This window comes from Meles meles, chromosome 8, assembly GCF_922984935.1.
Source record: "Meles meles chromosome 8, mMelMel3.1 paternal haplotype, whole genome shotgun sequence".
NCBI classification, from domain to species: domain Eukaryota; kingdom Metazoa; phylum Chordata; class Mammalia; order Carnivora; family Mustelidae; genus Meles; species Meles meles.
The window spans coordinates 18,904,321-18,920,355 of NC_060073.1; the positions used below are offsets into that span (position 1 = coordinate 18,904,321).

Genomic DNA, 16,035 nt, shown 5'->3' on the forward strand with positions numbered 1-16,035 from the left:
GCTTCAGTGGGTTAAAGTCTCTGCCTTTGCCTCAGGTCATGGTCCCAGGGTCTTGGGATCGAGCCCTGCTTCGGGCTCTCTGCTCAGCGGGGAGCCTGCTTCCCCCTCTCTCTCTGCCTGCCTCTCTGCCCACTTGTGATCTCTCTCTGTCAAATAAATAAATAAAATCTTTTAAAAAAATAAAAACAGCATCTTACAAACATTTTATATATATGTGTGTGTAAGTGATTTATTTTTTTTAAAACATGGCATTTTTAAAAAAGTTTTTAAATTTTATTTATTTGACAGAGAGAAATCACAACTAGGCAGAGAGGCAGGCAGAGAGAGAGAGGAGGCAGCAGGCTCCCTGCGGAGCAGAGATCCCGAAGCGGGGCTCGATCCCAGGACCCTGGGATCATGACCTGGGCCGAGGCAGAGGCTTTAACCCACTGAGCCACCCAGGCGCCCCAGTGATTTATTTTTTTTAAGGTTTTTTATTTATTTGACACACAGAGAGAGAGATCACAAGTAGACAGAGAGGTAGGCAGAGAGAGAGGGGGAAGCAGGCTCCCTGCTGAGTGGAGAACCTGATGTGGGGCTCGATCCCAGTACCCTGAGCTCATGACCTGAGCCAAAGGCAGTGGTTTAACCCACTGAGCCACCCAGGTGCCCCTAAGTGATTTATTTTTTTTTTTAAAGATTTTATTTATTTATTTGACAGAGAGAGATCACAAGTAGGCAGAGAGGCAGGCAGAGAGAGAGGAGGAAGCAGGCTCCCCACGGAGCAGAGAGCCCGACGCGGGGCTCGATCCCAGGACCCTGAGATCATGACCTGAGCCGAAGGCAGCGGCTTAATCCACTGAGCCACCCAGGCGCCCCGTGATTTATTTTTTTAAGAGTTTATTTATTCATTTGATAGAGAGAGACAGCGAGAGAGGGAACACAAGCAAGGGGGAGTGAGAGAGGGAGAAGCAGGCTTCCCGCTGAGCAGGGAGCCCAATGTGGGGCTCAATCCCAGGACCCTGGGATCATGACTGAGCCAAAGGCAGATGCTTAATGAGTGAGCCACCCAGGTGCCCTATATAAGTGATTTAAATGAAAACTCTAAGATACATAGTTTCAGGTAGGTATTATTGCTATCTATACTTTCACTCCATTTATTAATCTGCTTCAAGTTCATAAATTTACCATGAGGTACAGAGCCCAATCAGGATGGGACAGAATGTGTCCCAAGTTAGAAGGGGAGTGCATGTCCCCTCAGCAACTTCTCTCATAGAGCACCAGTGCTCCCTTGTACAATTAAAGTTTTCTTCCCGCATATCTGGATGGGACCTTCTGGATCCTCTGACTGTGGCTGATTTTGTCTCCTGATTCTTACAGGCACGCTGCTTTGTTGCCTAGGACATTGATCCGAGCTTCCTGGCCTCCCTCCTTTAGGCCCCTTCCAAGCGCCTCCATTCGTTACATATGCGTGAGATTCAGGAAAGCTGACCCATCGAAGGCTGGGAACACTTGCTTACAGGTGGAACCTCCATGCCAGCATATAGTATCCTGAATCCTACTGCAGAAACTGCTTTCCTTCTGGGCCTGGTGAATCCTAGATCATGGCCAACAAGCAGATGTTCGAAGTGGCTTTCTCGGAGACTTCCTCCCCAAGAGGGAGCCATCTGGTCACTTGCTTTTTAATCACATTTCTAATAGCTGCTCCATTTCCTCAAGGGCTGTTGTAAAATCATTTACTTGACTGTTACATAAAATCTGCCGTTCTATGAATGGGACCCTCTCTTTTTCTTTCATCTTCAACTTTACTTTCAGGGCAACTTTACTTTCAGGGCCTGGAACTCCTCCATCTGTATTTTGGCTGTTTCTTGAAAAAGCTTCAGCTCACCTTGCAAAGTTTCTAACAACACCATAGAGGCCACGGGATCATGTGGATTTTTGCTGTGATGCCAGGGTCTCACTCGCTGCTTAAAACTGGGTTGGCGTCATTGCCCAGCTGTCGGCCAGCAACATTCCCAGCAGCCCCACCTATTGGGTCAGGTCTTTCGGTTCTTCCTGAGTTTCAGTCAGCTTCTGGGGCAACTGCTCCTGGATAGCCTGGAGGTGGTTCCTATCCTCGAGCTCCTCCTCTGATTCTGCTTTACTCAGTGGTTTGCAACTCTTTCTGACCTTTCTCCTGATGGCAGTGTCTGCAGCTTCTACCTGTCCATTCTCTTGCTTCAGTTTGATGATTTTCATTTTAAAGATTTTATTTATTTGAGAGAGAGCGAGAACAGAGCTGAGCCAGACCGGGGGCTCTCTCCTAGGACCCCGAGATCATGACCGGAGCTGAAGTCAGACACCCCTCAGTTTGATGATTTTTGTACCATCATTGTTTGAACCTCCTGAATGAAGAAGTCTGGAAACATTGACTTCTTTGGACTTAACAGATAAAAGCCTCTGAGAAGTGATTCACATTTGGGGGTGGGGGGTGGGCCGCCACTGAACACGGAGGGAGGCTGCAGTGTATACACTATCTTAACCATGCAGGTCCTTGTATAGGTCACATTGGCTGTCCCCAGGTGCCTGCTGCTCCTGCCCACTGCTCTGGTTGCTCCAGATTCAAAAGACACTCTCCATAGCAGCTACTGGATACAGCATTTCCATAACTATTTCCCTACTGATGGATGGGGAACACAACTGGGTAGTGCCTTTTTTTTTTTTTTTTAACCAATTAGAAATATGGTCAGTTCCATGAGGGCAAGGACCTTGTCTATTGCATTCATACCTATAAGCCCATTGTCTAGCCCAGTGTCTGACTAGTTGGCACTCAATAAATACTAGTTGGCCAAATCAAAGAATGCTGCAGGAAAAGCCTTGTATTGCTTCACACACTTATGTTTCTGAAGGAAACATTTTTAGAAATACACTGGCTATATTAAAGGATATGTGCATCTTTTGAAGGGGGCCACAGGAAATTTTTTATAGTTTTCTTGAGTATAATTGACATACACTAAACTACATGTATTTAAAGTATACACTTTAGGATCACCTGGCTGGCTCAGTAGGTGGAGCAAGTGATTCTTGATTTCAGGGCCGTGAGTTCTGGACCCATGCCAGGCATAGATTACTTTAAAAATTAAATCTTTTTAAAAAATTAAGTGATTTATTTATTTTTATTTTTTTTTAAGATTTTATTTATTTCTTTGAGACAGAGAGCACCTGTGAACACGGGCAGGGGGAGGAGCAGAGGGAGAGGGAGAAGGAGACTCCCTGCTGAGTAGGGAGCCTGACATGGGACTCAGTCCCAGGACCCTGGGATCATGACCCCAGCCAAGGACAGAAGGACAGACACTTAACCAACTGGGCCACTGAGGTGCTCCAAATCTTTTTTATTTTTTTAAATAAAGTATATACTTTAATATATTTTGATATATGTATGTACTTGTGAAACCATCATCATAATGAAAATAATAGAATGTATCCATTACCCCCAAATAAGTGTTCTTGCTTTTCTTTGTAACCCCTTCTTCCCATACCTCTTTATTCCCTTACCCTATTCCTCAGCAATCACTGATATGCTATAGATTAATTAGCATTTTCTAGAATTTTTTTAAAAGATTTTATTTATTTATTTGACAGAGAGAGAGATCACAAGTAGGCAGAGAGGCAGGCAGAGAAAGACAGGGGAAAGCAGGCTCCCTGCTGAGCAGAGAGCCCGATGCGGGGCTCGATCCCAGGACCCTGAGATCATGACCTGAGCCAAAGGCAGAGGCTTAACCCACTGAACCACCCAGGCGCCCCAGCATTTTCTAGAATTTTATATAAACAGATATGAATGTTTTTAATTTTAATGACTGTTTCCCTCCTATATGGCTGTATGTATACACACCTAGAGTGCCTAATGTTCACAACTCCATCATCTTTTAAAAATTAGTTATTTAATTTATCCCCCATTTGACAGTCCAAAAAATCCACATTGTTTTAATTTTAATATCTTTAATTATTTGTTACATTGAACATTTTTTGTTTATTGGCCATTTGTATTCTTTCTGTGAATTGTATATTCATTTCCTTGTCCATTTGTCTAATGGGTTGTTTGTTGTTATTCTTTTTTTTTTTAATTTTTTTTTTTAAAGATTTTATTTATTTATTTGACAGAGAGAGATCACAAGTAGACAGGCAGGCAGAGAGAGAGAGAGAGAGGGAAGGAGGTTCGCTGCTGAGCAGAGAGCCCGATGCGGGACTCGATCCCAGGACCCTGAGATCATGACCTGAGCCGAAGGCAGCGGCTTAACCCACTGAGCCACCCAGGCGCCCCTGTTTGTTGTTATTCTTCCTGGCCATAGAAAACACACAAATTCCAAGTGTAAGGTGTGATAAATTTCCCATATTTATACATCCATGAGACCATCACTCAGATGAAGATGTAACACATTCCAATATTCCAGAAAGTTCGCTCATATTCCCTTTAGTTCATAGTCAATCCCCACTTCCTGGCAAAGATTACCTCTATCCTGACATTTCTTATCATTTTTACCTCTTCTCAAACTTCAGTTAAATAGACTTGTGCAATATGTGCTTTTTTTTCTTTCTTTTTTTTAAACTATTTTTTTTTTAAGATTTTATTTATTTATTTGACAGAGAGAGAGAGATCACAAGTAGGCAGAGAGGCAGACAGAGAGGGGGGAAGCAGGCTACCTGCTGAGCAGAGAGCCTGATGCGGGGCTCGATCCCAGGACTCCGGGATCATGACCTGAGCTGAAGACAGAGGCTTTAACCCACTGAGCCACCCAGGCGCCCTGTGCTTTTTTTTTTCTGACTTGTTTTACTTAACAGTATGTCTGTGGGACTCATCCATAGTAGCAGTTTCTTCCTTGTCCTTGCTATATAAATCGTCTGCTATAAATATATTGCACAATTTATCTATCATTTCCAGTTTGGGTTATTTTGAGGGGGGCGAGGTTATTAAATAACAGTGCTACAAACAATTCTTTTGGTAAAAAAAAAAAAGTACTCATTTCTGTTGGGAATGGAATTACTGCATCACAGGGTACATACCAGTCCATTTAGTTGTTTGGGTTTAGTAGATATAGTCAAACAGTCTTCCAAAGTGGTTGTACTGGTTTTATTCCAACTACCAATATGAGAGTTCAAAAAAAGAAAGCTTCAGGGCACATGACTTGCTCTATTGGTGGAGCATGTGATTCTTAATCTCAGGATCATAAGTTCAAGCCTTTTCAAGCCTTGGTGTGTAGCCTACTGGAAAGAAAAGAAAGAAAGAAGGAAGAAAGAAAGAAGAAAGCAAGCTTCACTGCAAATCTCAGTGGGAAAAGATGGTTTTTCCAAATGGTAATGGATCAGCTGGATATCTACACAGAAAGACAAAAGAAAAGAAACTTGACCCTCCTCTCACACCATACACAAAAACAGTAGATGGATCTTAGATCTAAGTGTGAAAGATTAAACCAATAAGGAAAAAATTTTCATGACCTGGGTAAACAAAAAATCTCTCAAACAGAACACAGAAATCACCAACCATAAAATAAGGACCAAAAAACAGGACCTTGAAAAAAACCTAAACAAAACAAAACAAAAAACAAGGCCTTATTAAAATTAAAAATATTTCATCAAAAGAAACCATTAAGAGGGCTGCCTGGGCGGCTCAGTGGGTTAAAGCTTCAGACTTCAGCTCAGGTCTTGATCCCAGGGTTTTGGGATTGAGCCCCACATGGGGCTCTGTGCTCAGCAGGGTGCCTGCCTCTGCCTACTTGTGATCTCTGTCTGTCAAATAAATAAATAAAATCTTTAAAAAAAAAAAAAAGAGGGGTGCCTGGGTGGCTCAGTGGATTAAGCCGCTGCCTTCGGCTCAGGTCATGATCTCAGGGTCCTGGGATCGAGCCCCGCATCGGGCTCTCTGCTCCGCAGGGAGCCTGCTTCCTCCTCTCTCTCTGCCTGCCTCTCTGCCTACTTGTGATCTCTCTCTGTCAAATAAATAAATAAAATCTTTAAAAAAATAAATAAAAAAAAAAAAAAAGAAAGAAAGAAACCATTAAGATGGTAAAGGCAAGCCACACCAGGAGAAGACATAAGCACTACACATATCCAGCAAGGAACTTGTATTCAAAATATAAAAAGAACTGGAGCACCTGGTTGGCTCAGTCAGTTAAGTGATCTCCCCTCAGGTCTTGATTTCACGGGTCTTGATCTCAGGGTTGTGAGTTTGCTCTGCACTGGGCTCCACACCTGTCAGGGAGCCTACGTAAAAAAATATATATATGTACCTATCAATATATCTATATCTCCTATAGATACATCTGTATCTCCTACTAAACTAAAAGAGGCTTGGGAGAGAGAAGGAGAAAGAAAGGCTTGAGTAGATGATTCGCAAGAGAGCATATTTAAATAGTCAATAAACATTATATGAAGTCTCTCAACATCATTAAGGAAGTAAAAATTTAAACCACAATAAAGGGTGCCTGGCTGGCTCAGTTAGAGTGTGTGACTCTTGATTTTGGGGTTGTAGGTTCAAGATCCATGTTGGGTATAGAGATTACTTAAAAAAAATAAATAACCCATAGTGAAATATCACTATATCCTAGCAGAGTGACTAAAATTAGGGCAATGCCAAGTGGTGAGGATTCAGAGCACTGTTATTTTTTTAAGATTTATTTTTTTTAATTACTTTTTTTTCTAGAGAGGGAGGGAGACAGAAAGGGAGAGAGAGGATCTTCTTTTCTTTTTTTTTTTTTTTAAGATTTTATTTATTTATTTGACAGAGAGAGCGAGAGAGCGCGAGGAAGCGTGCTTACGAGCACAAGTAGGCAGAGCGGCAGGCAGAGGGAGAAGCAGGCTCCCGGCTGAGCAGGACCCTGGAATCATGACCTAAGCCAAAGGCAGACACTTAGTCAACTGAGCTACCCAGGCACACTGAGAGAGAGGATCTAAGCAGGCTCCACGCCCAATGCTGAGCCCCATGCAGCTCTTGGTCTCGCAACCCCGAGATCATGATCTGAGCCCAAATCAAAAGCTGCTTACTTAACTGACTGAGTCATCCAGGTGCCCCTTAAGATTTTATTTCTTATTTCTTTTTAAAGATTTATTTATTTAATTATTTGATGGAGATCACAAGTAGTCAGAGAAGCAGGCAGAGAGAGAGAAGGAAGCAGGCTCCCTGCTGAGCAGAGAGCCTGATTCGGGGCTCGATCCCAGGACCCTGGGATCATGACCTGAGCCAAAGGCAGAGGCTTTAACCTACTGAGTCACCCAGGAGCCCCTCTTATTTTTATTTTTTAAAAAAGATTTTATTTATTTATGAGACAGAGAGAGACAGTGAGAGAGGGAACACAAGCAGGGGGAGTGGGAGAGGATGAAGCAGGCCTCCCGCTGAGCAGGGAGCCTGATGCGGGTCTGGACCCCAGGACCCTGGGATCACAACCTGAGCCGAAGGCAGACACCTAATGACTGAGCTACCCAGGTGCCCCCAAATTTTATATTTTAAATTAATCTCTACCCCCAACGTGAAGCTCAAACTGACAACCTCAAGATCAAGAGTCACGTGCTCAACTGACTGAGCCAGCTAGGCGCCCCCTCTTTAAAGATTTTTAAAATTTATTTGAGACAAAGAGAGCAGAGCAAGAGAGAGAACACAAGGAGGGGCAGAGGGAGAGGGAGATGCAGGCTCCTGCCTTGGTAACTAGATAAAAGAGGAAGCCTGGTACCTTGCAACAAGTGTTACTTCCTCTGCCAATGGGAGACCTAAGTCAAGAGGCAGATAAAATAGGGGCAAGTTTCTGGTTGCCCTTCAAGAAATATCTAAGTCAGATACTATGAAAAAAACCTGGAGAAACAAGAGAATAAGAAAATGGTCGTGATCCCTACCTTCATCTAACTCATGGGTAGATTCTAGGAAGCTTCTGAAGGCTAAACAATTCATTCTCTTTTTCCACAATAAACACCTTGGTATTTATTCAATTCAACAATATGTATTGATGGGGGAGGGGAAGTGGATAAAGACAGTCAAAAGGTACAAACTTACAGTTATAAGTAAGTACTTAGGATGTAATATACAACTTGATGACTATAGTTAACACTGTGGTATGGGCTATGGGAAAGTTGTTAAAAGAGTAGATCCTAAGAGTTCTCAACACAAGAAAGAAAAAAAAAATGTCTATCTATATGAGATGAGGATGTTAACTAATCTTATTGTGGTAGCCATTTCACAATATATATAAGTCAAATTTAAAAACCAGTATTTATTGAGCATCTATTATGGGTAGGCATTATTCTAGGCCCCGAGGATATAAAAAAGACTAAGATCCTATTCCTGTAGAATTTACCATCTAATTGGGGTGGGGTACAAATAAAGTAAGTAAAATATGAAGTATAAAATATACTCTGTTAGATAGTGATTAGTGATTTGGATAAAAACAAACCAGAAAATGGGGAGTAGAAGCATGGGTGTTTGTGTGTGTAATTTTATTTAATTATTTCTGTCTTTCTGTGTGTGTGTAAGAGATTTTATTTTATTTATTTATTTTTAAAAAGATCTTATTTCTTTTTTTATTTGAGAGTGAGTGAGAGATAGAAAGGGACAGCACAAGCAGAGGAGGGGGGAGAGGGAGAAGCAGACCCCTGCTGAGCAGGATGCCTGACATGGGGCTGGATCCCAGGACTTGAAGGCAGACCCTTAACTAACTGAGCCATGCAGGCACCCCTCTGTGTGTATAATTATAAATGAGGTGGTCAGCGAAAGCCCAAGTGAGAAGGTGACATTTATGTCAAGACCTGAAGGAGGTAAGGAAGTGAGCCTGGGGCATATCTGGATGATTCTGTGGCCCACAAAGACAGTCTCCGTTTACAAAGTGTGTACAATCTGTGGCAGCTGGGAGACCAATATAAAATTAATTGTGGTAATGAATATGACAGCATTATATAAGTTGTAATGATCTATAAATATAGGGTGTTTTCAGGAAATTACACATATACTTATTAACAAGAACAAGATCACATATCAGCATTATAAATGTATACGAAATGATAAACTATATGGTACAATTAGGGAATATGATAATGCATTAGGAGCTAATTGTTCCTGTCTGTATGGTACCAGAAAAACTATGGTTAGTTTCCCTCCAACCCCCAAGGAGAAAAGAGATGTTTCTAATACATGGGAAAACTCTTGAGGCTTCTGCTTGGGAATGCCCTTATTAATTAATTAATTAACATTTTTTATTTACTTATTTCAGAGAGAGAGAGCGCAAGCATGAGCAGGGAGAGGGGCAAAGGGAGAAGCAGACTCCTGGCTGAACAGGCAGCCCCATCTCAGAACCCTGGGATCATGACCTGAGTCAAAGGCAGATGTTTAACCAGCTGAGCCACCCAGGACCCCTATTTTTTTTTTTTAAGATTTTATTTATTTATTTATTTATTTATTTATTTATTTGACAGAGAAAGAGCACAAGTAGGCAGAGAGGCAATCAGAGAGAGAGAGAGGAAAGCAGGCTCCTTACTGAGTAGAGACCCTATTCGGGGCTTGATCCTAGGACCCTGAGATCATGACCTGAGCAGAAGGCAGTGGCTTAACCCACTGAGCCACTCAGGCGTCCCCAGGCACCCCTATTTTTTAATTTTTTGTGGTGAGGTAGAGTATAATCAGTATTTGTGGATATAGGAATTATTTGCTCTGGGAAGCCAGATGATGTTACAGAGAAATCATTTGCAAACCTATGAGTTAATTGCCTGTTGCTGGGTCCAAAAGGGCCCAGAACAAAATTTTCTAGTTTCCTTACTTTCTTTTCTTCTTTCTTTCCTTCTTTTCTTTCTTTCTTTCTTTTTTTTTTTTTTTACAAATGTTAGCTATTATTATTTTTAAAGATTTTATTTGTTTATTTGACAGAGGGAGAGACAGCAAGAAAGGGAACACAAGAAGGGGGAGTGGGAGAGGAAGAAGCAGGCTTCCGGCTGAGCTGGGAGCCTGATGGGGGGTGCTGGATCCCAGGACCCTGGGATCATGACGTGAGCAGAGGCAGAAGGTTAAGCGCTGAGCCACCCAGGCACCTCTAAGTTTTCTTTTTTTATGTTTATTTCACTGTCATATAAGGTGTAGGACCTGCATTAGCCTTTTTAAACAAGCAAGCAAACAACAACAGTTGTAGTTTGAATTCCACCTAGATCTTGGGACTCCTGACTCACTCTGAAGGAGGTCCTTTGGGACTTAACCTGGGTTGTTTAAAATGTTTTTTTCTGGGAAATGTAGGTTAGGGCTGAGCAATCAGTCTCTTAATAAGAACCCTTACGAGCTTCCTGGTGCTGCAGGAATTTTTGCAAGGTTGTGCGTTCACAGGGTGGATCATCCTGTTAGAAAGCACTCCCCTAACTCTGAAAGCTTGCAATTACATTCACGTTCCACATCTCAGCAAACACAGTATAAGGCCTGGATCTCGTTGCTTGTCTGTTGGGGCAGAAGGAGGGTGTGTCATGTGCCCAAAGCTGGCCAAGCGTCATTCCATTCACTCATTCATTCATTCATCAAATATTTTATAATGCGCATAATTCAGTGCCAAGCAGAGGTCCTCGTCCACCAAGTCATCCAGAACTCCTGTGGGTACGGTGCGCAGGGCCAAGAACCTCAGACTCTCAGGCCCGGTCTTCCGACCCTTTGCATCAGTAGCGCTCCGAGACAAAGAGATGCGCTCCTGCAGCTCCCTGGGCTGAGGGTTCCGCCCGCAGCGCACAGGGCTTCGGCGCGGCTGCTTCTCCACTCCCCAGCCCAAGGGGGCGCTATAGCGCCGCGCGCTCCGCTCGACCCTGCACCGGGCTCCGCTCGGCTCGGCGCTGCGGGCGGCACCGCGGTGGTACGTTCCCTCTCACCGCCTTCCCCCTCCTCCTCCTTCTCAGCCCTCCCCGCCGGTGGTAGGTGCCGGAAGTGCCGCCATTTTGGGGTGTTCTGCTCTGGCGGCAGCGGCAGCGGCGGCGGGACGCGGAGGCTCCCCCGGGACTCGGCCTCAGCAGCGAGGCGGCGGCGGCGGCTGCGGAGGCGCAGACAGCAGCTGAGGCAGCGGCGGGCTCAGGTGCAGCCGCTGGTGAGTGCGGTGGCCACGGGTTAACGGGCCGCGGGTGGGAGGGAGGGAAAGGAGGCAGGAGGAAGGCGCCGCGGGGCGGGTCCGGTCCTGGCGGCCGCGGGTCACAGGGCCCTTCGGGCGCGGCCGCTTCTGGCTCCCCGCGCCCTAGGGGCAGGTCGGCGATCTCCTCCCGCGTGTCGGGGCCCTCCGCTCCCCGGGTCCCGCCGCTCTAGTCCGGCGCGTGCCCCGGCGCCCAGGGAGACCCGCCCTCCTCGTGGCCTTGCCCCCTCCGCGCCCTTTGCCTTCACCCTGCGGGCCCCGAGGGCTCCGTTCCCTGCCCAGGGGTAGCTCCACTCTTTTTCCGGCCGCGGTGCCAGACCCAGGCTGTCTGCCCGGGACACCCCTTCCTTCCTCCTGACGTCCCACGTGTTCTTGGTGCCGATCCCTGGAGGGGGGCCCAGGACCCCTGCCTTTGGGGGGAGGTTAGCGCTTCTCTTCGGGAGCCTTGAGAGCCCCCCGCTCCCCGCCCCGGATCCGCTAGGGCCTTGGCTCGCCCTCCCCCCACATCAGGTGCTCACCCAGTCGTGGCCTAGTAGCAGGGCTGGAATCTCGCACCCGAGAGCGCGGAGAGCACAGTGAAGAGCTTTTTTCTCTGGACCTGGCTTTGGATTTAAAGCAGGTGGTGTCTTGGTTGCGGTTTTAGGGGCAGGATGTTGTTTTAATTCTTAGGACTATAGCACAGGCTCCAAGGAGCTTCTCGTTGATTCAGGCTCATCCTGCTACTTGACGGGAAGGTGGTGAGATTTTGGTCCGAGCCTGTTTCAGCAAAATGGAATCTTTTTCTCTCCAGCAGAGTTAATGCTGTACTTTTATTACCCTCGAGTAGAAAGGCTCTGTAACAGTTTTAAATAGCGGGCGGCAGTGCTTTGTAATGCTTGCAGTGTAAGAGGTTACAGATACTCCACGAATCCTTTACAGGAACTTCTTCTTTTAAAGGTCTTTTCGCTGTCTTTGATTCTTTGTACATCGGAGAAGCTTTAATTGCATTCCTAAGTGTTGGGTCGGCTCTTTTCCTCGAGTGTGGCGTCTCTTAGAGTGCTATGCAAGTTCAGTTTCTCCTTAACATTCTTGGTGAGGAAGAAGGCGTCTCCACATAGAAACACACAGGGTTTCTTTCTGTTTTAACATTAATGAGTCCACTCGGAAGATCATGAAGTTACCATGGCATGCATAAACTATTGCCAGAGCGCCCCCCCCCCCCACCATGCAAGTTTTTATACTCTTCCTAGCTTTACTTACAGTGTGTGGTTTCTGATGATGAATTAGCCAAGATTGAAGCATTGCTGTTAGTAAAGCAAAGCTGGAGCTTTCAGCTGTTGATTTTACCAGGAAGTTTGTGGTTCCCCCAGTGGTTTTTTCCCTCTTGACTGTCCACCACCTGTTTCCATTAAGAATGGCTCTTGGCCCAGAGCATAGGTCTCAACTTTTCTCCAATCATTCATTCTTGCACATTGGCTTTTCTTATCCTAGGTGGTATCTAGGCTTAAAATCCATTAGCATGTGGGCCTATTAGAGATAAAGTATCTTTTCCCACTCTTGCTTTGCAGGTGAGGAAACAGGCCCCCAGAGGTTACGTGATTTACTTGCCCAAAGTTACACAGCAAGGATTCTTAAGAGAGTCTCATCATAAATTTAAAAAACAAGCAGACAATATTGGGAGCAACAGTGCAGATTGCCTGGAATGGCAAGGGCCCTGTGATTGAAGTTAACAGGCCTGGTGATCCTTGCTTTGTCGGTTGCTGGCTATATAGCCTTGACCAAGTCACTTAGCTGTTTTGAGCCTCAGTTTATTCTCATCTGCAAAATGGAGGAAATAGTTTCTCTCTTCTGGGTGCTCAGTTTCAGTGCAGTACGTGTGAAAGTGCCTGTGGTGTAAGAGACAGACAGATTTTGAGCCAGAATGTTTATTTTTCTTTTTTTTTTTTTTTTTAAAGATTTTATTTATTTATTTGACAGAGAGAGATCACAAGTAGGCAGAGAGGCAGGCAGAGAGAGAATGAGAGGGAAGCAGGCTCCTCGTGGAGCAGAGAGCCCGATGCGGGACTCGATCCCAGGACCCTGAGATCATGACCCGAGCCGAAGGCAGCGGCCTAAACCACTGAGCCACCCAGGCGCCCCAGAATGTTTATTTTTCTAAAGATTTCTACTAAATTTTCTTATTACAGAAGCTATATTAAAAAAAAAAAAGCTGTAGATTCATTATAAAAAATAGAGAAAAGAAATGAAACTCACTCTTAGTCCCATCACTCATAAGTGATTCTTAGTCCTTGGGCTTTATCTTAACCTTTTTTTAATATTAGACAAATGTTTATTATTTTACCAAAATAATAAGTTTATTCTGCTCACAGTTTAGTGATGTATTTTGAAGGTTTAATAGTATATGATAGGCATGGTTTAAAAACACAGTTAATTTATTATTTTTTTAAACAAATTTTAAATGGTGCCGTGGATTTAATAGCTCCAGCTTATGTTAGATGGGCCAGTGGATGTCCAGCACAAGCACAGAGAAGTTGCTCTTTTATTTATTTATTTATAAGGTTTTACTTATTTATTTTAGAGAGAGAGCGAGAACACCTGCCTGTGTGGGCAGGGGGAGGAACAGAGAGAGAGGGACAAGCAGACTGCACTCTGAGTGTGGAGCTGGATGCCAGGCTCAATCTCACAAGCCCGAGAACTGGATGCTTAACCGACTGAGCCACCCAGGTGCCCCAGAAAAGTTGCTTTTTTAATTTTTAAATAATTTTTATTTATTTATTTGACAAAGAGCACGAGCAGGCAGAGTAGCAGGGAGAGGGAGAAACAGGCTCCCCACGGAGCAAGGAGCCTGATGTGGGCTACATCCCAGGACCCTGGGATCATGACCTGAGCTGAAGGCCGTCACTTAACCAGCTGAGCCACCGGGGCACCCCAAAGTTGCTCTATTAAACATATGCTGGGATGGAAGAAGAGAAGGAAAGGGAGGGCAGAGACCTAACATTTATCATATGTCTACCATGTGAAAAATTTTTTTAATAAAGATTTGGACTTTCTTTCTAAATGTGCTGAATTCTGTCCCCCTTCCCATGACTGCCACTGCAGTTTCTTTAACTTAATTTTCCTGTGAGATTGGACCTAATAAGGAAGATAAGAAGGTTAGAAGGTGATGGTATGCCTTGGAAAGGGAGGAAAGAGTTGTTACTTGGAGGCCTTAGTGAGGAAGTTGGAGGAAATAGGAGCATAGTCACCACTACTCAGGGCTCAGGGTACTTTGAACAAATTGCTCTTTTTAAGCCGTGGAATCATAGGATTTAGGTAAACTATTTCCTCAGCTTTTTTTTTTTTTTTTTTTAGCAGCTTTATTGAGGTATAATTCATATACCATACAACTCGGTGGGTTTGATCGGTTATTTTATTAATTTTAAATAATTGTGGCAAAGGCAGCTCTTTCTGCCCATAGGTCCTATCCCTGTACTTTAATAAAACTGCCTTTTTTGCATCCCCCCATAAATAAAAAATTGTGGTAAAATATATATAACAAAAATTGGCCATTTATTTTTTTATTTTTTTTTAAGATTTTATTTATTTATTTGACAGACAGAGATCACCACTAGGCAGAGAGGCAGGCAGAGAGAGAGGAAGGGAAGCAGGCTCCCCGCTGAGCAGAGAGGACCCTGGGACCATGACCTGAGCTGAAGGCAGAGGCTTTAACCCACTGAGCCACCAAGGCGCCCCAAAAATTGGCCATTTAAACCAATTTTTATATTTGCAATTTTTAAAGAAGATTTTGTTTATTTGACAGAAGGCAAGAGAGCACAAGCAGGGTGAGCTGGAGAGGGAGAGGGAGAAGCAGGCTCCCTGGAGGGAGCCTTATGCAGGGCTCCAATAGGGCTCCATGTGGGGCTCAATCCCAAGACCCTGGGATCATGACCTGAGCTGAAGGCAGATGAGCTACCCAGGCACCCTGGTGTATTTGTGTTTTTTAATGTAAAAAACAACGTGAAGCTTACTCTTTTTAACTGTTTTTGAGTGTGTAGTTCTGTGGCATTAAGTGCATTCCCATTGAGGGGAAACATATCTTCAGAACCTTTTTGTCTTGAAAATCTGAAACTTTATACCCAATTAACAACAATTCTTCTTTTTTTCCTTCCCCCAGCCCCTGGTAACCACCCATATGTTTTCTGTTTCATTTCTTTTCTTACTTTTTTTTTTTAAAGATTTTATTTATTTGACAGACAGTGAGAGAGGGAATACAAGCAGGGGGAGTGGGAGAGGGGGAAGCAGGCTTCCAGCCGAGCGGGGAACCCGATGCAGAGCTGGATCTCCAGACCCAGGGATCATGACCTGAGCCGAAGGCAGATGCTTAACAACTGAGCCATCCAGGTGCCCTTTTTTTCTGTTTCTATGAATTTGACTGCTTTTGGATACATCATATAAGTGGAGTTATATAGTTATTGGCTTTTTGTGACTGGTTTATTTCACTTGCCATAATATCTTTAAGGTTCACCCATGTCGTAGTATGTGACAGGATTTCTATACTTTTAAAGGCTCAATAATACTAGGGCACCTGGCTGGTTCATTCGGTGAAACATGCAACTCTTGATCTTGAAGTCATTGGTTGGATCCCCATAGGTGTAGAGATTACTTACTTACATATAGTACACCCCATATAGATGTAGAGATTACTTGAAAAAAAAGTAATTAATACTCTATCTTATCTATATATCACATTTTGTTTATCCATTTATCTCTTGATGGACATGAGTAGTTTCTCCCTTTTGACCATTGTGATTAGTGCTGCTATGCGAGTGCAGATATCTCTTAGAGACCCTTCTTTCGACTTAAAATAGCCAGAATTGAGACTGCTGGATCATATAGTAGTTCTATTTTCAATTTTTTGAGGAACCTTGATACTGTTTTCCATAGTGGTTGCACTCAATCCCCCCAACAGTGCTCAAGGGTTCCAGTATCCACATCT

General features: G+C 44.1%; 1 protein-coding gene and 1 pseudogene across 13 annotated transcripts in view; one reads left to right on the forward strand and one right to left on the reverse strand.

The window, feature by feature from the left end:
- Positions 1-1,362: 1,362 nt before the first annotated feature.
- On the reverse strand, positions 1,363-10,313 carry LOC123948665 (annotated as a pseudogene).
- A 560-nt stretch (positions 10,314-10,873) lies between these two features.
- The window catches only part of CELF1 (CUGBP Elav-like family member 1), a 74,586-nt gene continuing 69,424 nt past the window's right edge, over positions 10,874-16,035 (forward strand). For 6 of the 13 annotated variants that reach the window (XM_046015402.1, XM_046015405.1, XM_046015401.1 and 3 more), the window contains exon 1: positions 10,875-11,042. The gene's annotated coding sequence lies outside the window, so the exon portion shown is untranslated. Of the gene's footprint in view, positions 11,043-16,035 lie in introns of all 13 variants that reach the window. The other 7 variants (XM_046015400.1, XM_046015414.1, XM_046015413.1 and 4 more) reach the window with 3 other exon arrangements.